Source organism: Arachis stenosperma, chromosome 5, assembly GCF_014773155.1.
Source record: "Arachis stenosperma cultivar V10309 chromosome 5, arast.V10309.gnm1.PFL2, whole genome shotgun sequence".
NCBI classification, from domain to species: domain Eukaryota; kingdom Viridiplantae; phylum Streptophyta; class Magnoliopsida; order Fabales; family Fabaceae; genus Arachis; species Arachis stenosperma.
In genome coordinates this window covers 32,746,434-32,753,093 of record NC_080381.1, presented here as the reverse complement: position 1 = coordinate 32,753,093, position 6,660 = coordinate 32,746,434, and the positions used below count along the sequence as shown (strand labels likewise).

Sequence of the window (6,660 nt, the reverse complement as noted above, 5' to 3'; positions counted from 1 at the left end):
TTAAATAAAGAAATAAATTCTAACATGGAGTTTGTAATCCAACATTAACAAACTGAAATAAAATAATAAAATAAAGAACCTGGGATTGAGAGTCACTCCTAAAAATAGGAGAAGTCCTAAATCCTAAATCCTAAAGAGAGAGGAGAGAACCTCTCTCTCTGAAAACTACATCTAAAATAAAAAGAGAATTATGAATAGTATGATTATGAATGGATGCATTCCCCCACTTTATAGCCTCTAATCTGTGTTCTCTGGGCCAAAAACTGAGTCAGAAACAGCCCAGAAGTCACTTCCAGCGCTTTCTGATTCGTACAGGTCACGGAAAAGTGACACGGCCGCATGGCTCACGCGGCCGCGCGGGTTGCGTTCTTGCCAGGTCACGCGTCCGCGTGACTCACGCGTTCGTGTTGCCTGGCGTCGAGGTAGCTATGGCAAATTATATATCAAATCGAAGTCTCAGACGTTAGCTTTCCAATGCAACTGAAACCGCGTCGTTTGGACCTCTGTAGCTAAAGTTATAGCCATTTGAGTGCGAAGAGGTCAGGCTAGACAGCTTAGCAGTTTCTCCAACTTCTTGTATTTCTTCCACTTTTGCATGCTTCCTTTCCATCCTCTGAGTCATTCTTGCCTTGTAATCTCTGAAATCACTTAACACACATATCAAGGCATCTAATGGTAATAAGAGAGGATTAAACATAGGGAACTTAAGGCCAAAGAAGCATGTTTTCAATCAAAGCACATAATTAGGAAGGCAAATGTAAAACCATGCAAATAGTATGAATAAATGGGTAAAGAGTTGATAAAAACCACTCAATTGAGCACAAGATAAACCATGAAATATGGGTTTATCAACCACATTACTAGCCTTAAGCGGAAAACAATTGAAAATCCCAATTGAATCTTTGGTTAGCTTAAGATAGAAATTGTGTGTTAATTGAGTATGGGAAAATTGTGGGAATAAAGGGAATTTGGGTACCTATTCATGTGAAACCATCAAAAGAAATTACAAATCTATGTGCATTGATAAGCTATACAAAAAAAAAAGAGAAAAAATATAAAAGAATATATATATATATATATATATATATATATTTTCTTTATTTTAGTGAATAAGGGGACAAAATCACCCCAATGATAAGTCATAATTTAATAATCAATGCACATGTGATAAAATTAAAATAAAGGTTGATACATGAATATGGAATATAAAAAGAAAATTCTGGGTAGCTAAGATGAATGTTAAATTATATAGAGTATATGTATGTTAGGTAGGAGCTTGGGTTAATTAAAGATTCAATATATAAGCTCACTTAGCCATATGTGTATCCTCACCTTTATCTTAGCCCCATTACAACCATAAAAAGACCTCATGATCTTTGCATTAGCATTTTAAAATTGTTGATTGAATAGGTGAAAAACAAATTTTTTTTTGAAAGCATGATTAGAGAAGGATGGAGTGATTACCCCATATGCTAGAGATGATTAAAGTGCACATGCACCAACAGGAAGGGTTCAATGCTCAGTCCTGTATTCCCTGCTTTCACAAGCTATCTTCTTACAAATTTATCTGCTTTTACAATATGCTCTGAATTGGTAAAATCTGCCCCATATTTTGTCTTAGAGAACTTATCTATTTTTAATCATGTAGGCCAACTCATATAATTGCATTCATATGCATATAGGTTGCATTGCATTACATGAGTCTTGCATGTTCCTGCTCATTCATATTTATCTCCTTCAACTTAGCATGAGAACATGCTAATGTTTAAGTGTGGGGAGGTTGATAAACCACTATTTTATGATTCATATTGTATTTAATTGTGTGGTTTTATCAAGTCTTTGTCCACTTATTTATATGATTTGCATGTAATTACTATTCTTTCCTAAAAATATTCTATGATTAAAAACATGCTTCTTTGGCTTTTATTTTCTTTTATTTAATCCTTTCTTATTACCATTAGATGCCTTGATATGTGTGTTAAGTGATTTCAGGAATTACAGGGAAGGAATGGCTTAAAGGATGGAAAGGAAGCATGCAAAAAATGGAAAGAACACAAAGAATTGAGGAGATAACCAGCGAGAAAAGGAAGAAATCACAGTGACGCGCTCGCGTGCCTAACACAACCGCGCGGATTGGAAGCTGCATGAACAACGTGAATGCGTGGATGACGCGCACGCGTGGTACGAGAAACGCTGAGTGACGCGAACGCGTGGACGACGCGGCCGCGTGACGTGCGCGATCTGCAGAATTTCAGAAGTTGCTGGCAGAGTTTTTGGGCTAGATTTCAACCCAGTTTTCGGCCCAGAAACACAGATTAGAGCCAGGGAACATGCAGAGACAGAGGACAACATTCATTCCACATAATTTTTAGTTTTTAGATCTGAATTTACTTCTCCCCTAGGTTTTACTCACTTGAACATTCATTAGGATTTTGAAGATTTTGGCTTTAGCTTTTGAGAAGAGTCTACCTCCGGTACTAGTCATTATATTCTGTTATTTACTTTTCATTTATTCTTCCATATTCCTAATTCCTCCAGAGTTGACATTTGATTATTTTCACAAGTTATTAATATAGACTATTTTTATTTTCAATTAATCCCTTTCATTATTATTTATCATGTCTTCTTTTATTTTCCCCATTGATTCTGTGAAGTTTATAATTATGATGAGTGAGTAGTTCCATAACTTGATTGGGAGATGAGTGAAAGGAAACCTTGAGTTGAATCACTCAAGAGAGAAATTATAATTGGGTTTATTGTTGGATCACCCTCTAATCATTGACACTAGTCCTTCCCAAGGGAGAGGATTAGGACTTGTGACTAGAAACAGCTTTCCAACTTGCTTGACTTTCCTTTACCAAGTAAGGGATAACTAAGCAGAGCAACTTCCAATTATTAATTAATCTTGAGAGTACTTCAACAAGAATAGGGCTTCCAACTAATCTACTCCCAGTCAAGGCTTTTATTTAAAATTAATTAAATTCTCTAAATTAATTTCCTGTTTATCAACTCAACCATTTTTGAAAACACCTTATTGATAAAATAGCACATCTTTCTGCAACTCGTTGGGAGACGACCTGGGATTCATACTCCCAGTATTTTAATTTCAATTTTGTGACAACCCTTCTAAATTGATAAGCAAATTTTCGGCTGGTTAAGGACTGTACTTGCAACGTATTTCTATTAATAATTTCTTAACTCGCCAATTTCTGCCACGTCAACGCCAGCTGGAGTATATTCTCTTTGGTCTCTGACCCACGAATCTAAATCACCTCTCCTGACAACAGAGCATTCGAATCCATGATGTTAGAACTTTCGTGGTATAAGCTAGAATCAATTGGCAGCATTCTTGAGATCCAAAAAATCTAAACCTTGTCTGTGGTATTTCGAGTAGGATCTGGGATGGGATGACTGTGACGAGCTTCAAACACGTGACTGTTGGGCACAGTGACAGTGTGCAAAAGAATAAATGTATTCTATTCTGACACGATCGAGAACCGACAGCTGATTAGCCATGCGGGAAACCGTAGAGGACATGTTTTCACTGAGTGGACGGATGGTATCCATTGACAACGGTGATCCGCCAACATACAGCTTGCCATGGAAGGGAGTACGCATGATTGGATGAGGACAGTAGGAAAGCAGAGGTTCAGAGGCAACAAAGCATCTCCAAACACTTATCTGAAATTCTCACTAAGGAACTACATAAGTGACTTTATTTTATCTTATGTTTTATTGTTCTTTTTACTATCAAACCTCATAACCATTTGAATCCGCCTGACTGAGATTTACAAGATGACCATAGCTTGCTTCAAACTGACAATCTCCATGGGATCGACCCTTACTCACGTAAGGTATTACTTGGACGACCCAGTGCACTTGCTAGTCAGCTATGCGGAGTTGTGAAAAGTTAATCACAATTTCGCATACCAAGTTTTTGGCGCCGTTGCTGGGAATTGTTCGAGTTTGGACAACTGACGGTTTATCTTGTTGCTTAGATTAGGTAATTTTTATTTTTATTTTCAAAAAAAAATTCATGCATTGTGTTCTTCTGTGATCTTCAAGTTGTTCTTGATGATTTCCTGTGTTCGATCTCATGATTTTCCTATTTTGTGTTTTATGTTGTTTTTCATATGCATTTTCAAAATCATAGTTTTTGAACATTCAAAATTTCTAAGTTTGGTGTCTTACATGTCTTTATTTTCTTATAAATTTTCAAAAATATGTCCTTGATGTTCATCATGATCTTCAAAGTGTTCTTGGTGTTCATCTTGACATTCAAAGTGTCCTTGCATGCATTACTTGTTTTGATCTTGCATTTTTATGTTCTACTTCATTTTGTTGTTTTTCTCTCTCTTCATTAAAAATTTAAAAAATAAAAAAATAAAAAAGATATCTTTTCAAGTAAATAATATAGAGAAATGAAGATTCAGAACATAAAGCAGAAGAATCACAGAGAAAAAGAGCTCACTAGCGTCAAAACGCCAGTAAAGAGGCACTTTGGGCGTTAAACGCCAGAATTGCTACCATTCTGAGCGTTTAATGCCAGTAAAGCTATCATTCTGGGCGTTAAACACTAGAATGGGCAGCATTCTGGGCGTTTAGAAAAATGCCCAGTAAAGAAGGATTTCTGGCATTTAACGCCAGCCAGGGTATCTGGCTGGGCGTTAAACGCCCAAAGAGGTAGCATTCTAGGCGTTAAAACGCCAGAATGGATAGCATCCTGGGCGTTTAACGCCAGGATGACACAAGGGAGGTGATTTTGTTTCCAATTCAAATTTTTTCAAGTTTTCATGTTTTAATTCATAACGTTTTGCATCAAACATATTTTAAACTTTCATTTTTCATTTTTCTTTTAATGTTTTTGAAAATTTTCAAACTAAGTTTTTAAAAATCTTTTTCTTAATCTTCTCTCACATTTTCAATAATACCTTTTAAATTCTTGTTAGTCAAGTCATCAATTTTAAAAAATCAAATCTTTTTAAAATCAAATCTTTTTCAATCATATCTTTTTAATCATATCTTTTTTAAAAATCAAATCTTTTCAATCATATATTTTCAATAAATCTTTTTCAATCATATCTTTTTAAAATTCTAATTTCAAAATCTCTTTTTAACTTCTTATCTTTTCAAAATTTATTATTTCTTATCTCTCTCCTCTAATTTTTGAAAATCACTAACCATTTTTCAGAAATCTTTCTAATTAACTAATTATTTTCAATTCTAATTTTATGTTATTCCTTTTTCAAATTTTCAAAAACTCTATCTCTCATCTCTTTCTATTTATTTTATTTAATTGCTAATAATTCTCTTCTACTCTTCTAAAAAATTCAAACCCTCTATCTCTTTATGTGTTTGAATTCTTCTTATTCTCCCTTTACCTCATCCTTCTATTCTCTTTTTCTACTGACAACTCAAGGAATCTCTATACTGTGACATAAAGGATTCCACTACTCCCTTTTGTTCTCTTCTTTTTCATAGGAGCAGAAACAAAGATAAAAACATTCTTGTTGAAGCTGATTCTGAACCTGAAAGGACTCTGAAGAAGAAGCTAAGAGAAGCTAAAGCACAACAATCCGAAGAGGACCTTACAGAGAATTTCGAATAAGAAGCTGACATGGCAGCCGAACCCAACAACAATGCTAGAGATGCAAGGAAGATACTTGGTGACTATGGTGCACCAACTTCTAATTTCTATGGAAGAAGCATCTCAATTCCCGCCATTGGAGCAAACAACTTTGAGCTTAAGCCTCAATTAGTTTCTCTAATGCAGTAGAACTACAAGTTTCATGGACTTCCATCAGAAGATCCTCATCAGTTCTTAGCTGAATTCTTGCAGATATGTGATACTTTTAAGACAAATGGGGTTGATCCCGAGGTCTACAGACTTATGTTTTTCCCCTTTGCTGTAAGAGACAGAGTTAGGACATGGTTGGACTCACAACCTAAAGAAAGCCTGAACTCTTGGAAAAAGTTGGTCAATGCCTTTTTGACCAAATTCTTTCCACCTCAAAAGATGAGCAAGCTCAGAGTGGACGTCCAAACCTTCAGACAGAAGGAAGGTGAATCCCTCTATGAAGCTTGGGAAAGATACAAGCAATTAACCAAAAGGTGTCCTTCTGACATGTTTCCAAAATGGAGCATCATATGTATATTTTATGATGGTCTGTCTAAAATGTCAAAAATGTCATTGGACCATTCTGCTGGTGGATCCCTTCATCTAAAAACACCTGTAGAAGCCCAAGAACTCATTGAGATGGTTGCAAATAACCAGTACATGTACACTTCTAAAAGAAATCCTGTGAACAATGGGACGACTCAGAAGAGAGGAGTTCTTGAGATTGATACTCTGAATGCCATGTTGGCTCAGAACAAAATATTGACTCAGCAAGTCAATCTGATTTCTCAGAATCTGACTGGATTGCAAGCTGCATCTGGCAGTGCTAAAGACACCTCCTCTGAAGGAGAAGCTTATGACCCTGAGAATCCTACAATGGAAGAAGTGAATTACATGGGAGAACCCTATGGAAACACCTATAATCTCTTCATAGAGAAATCATCCAAATTTCTCATGGAAAGATCAACAGAAACCTCAACAAGGCTTCAACAACAATAAGGGTGGGAGAAATAGTTTTGGCAACAACAAACCTTTTCCATCAT

The 6,660-nt window shown here is 35.8% G+C and overlaps 1 non-coding gene across 1 annotated transcript; it reads right to left on the bottom strand.

The window, feature by feature from the left end:
* Positions 1-6,022: 6,022 nt before the first annotated feature.
* On the bottom strand, positions 6,023-6,126 carry LOC130984726 (small nucleolar RNA R71). Its single transcript, XR_009088640.1, has one exon. It is a non-coding gene; the product is annotated as a small nucleolar RNA R71 (small nucleolar RNA).
* Between the last annotated feature and the right edge of the window lie 534 nt (positions 6,127-6,660).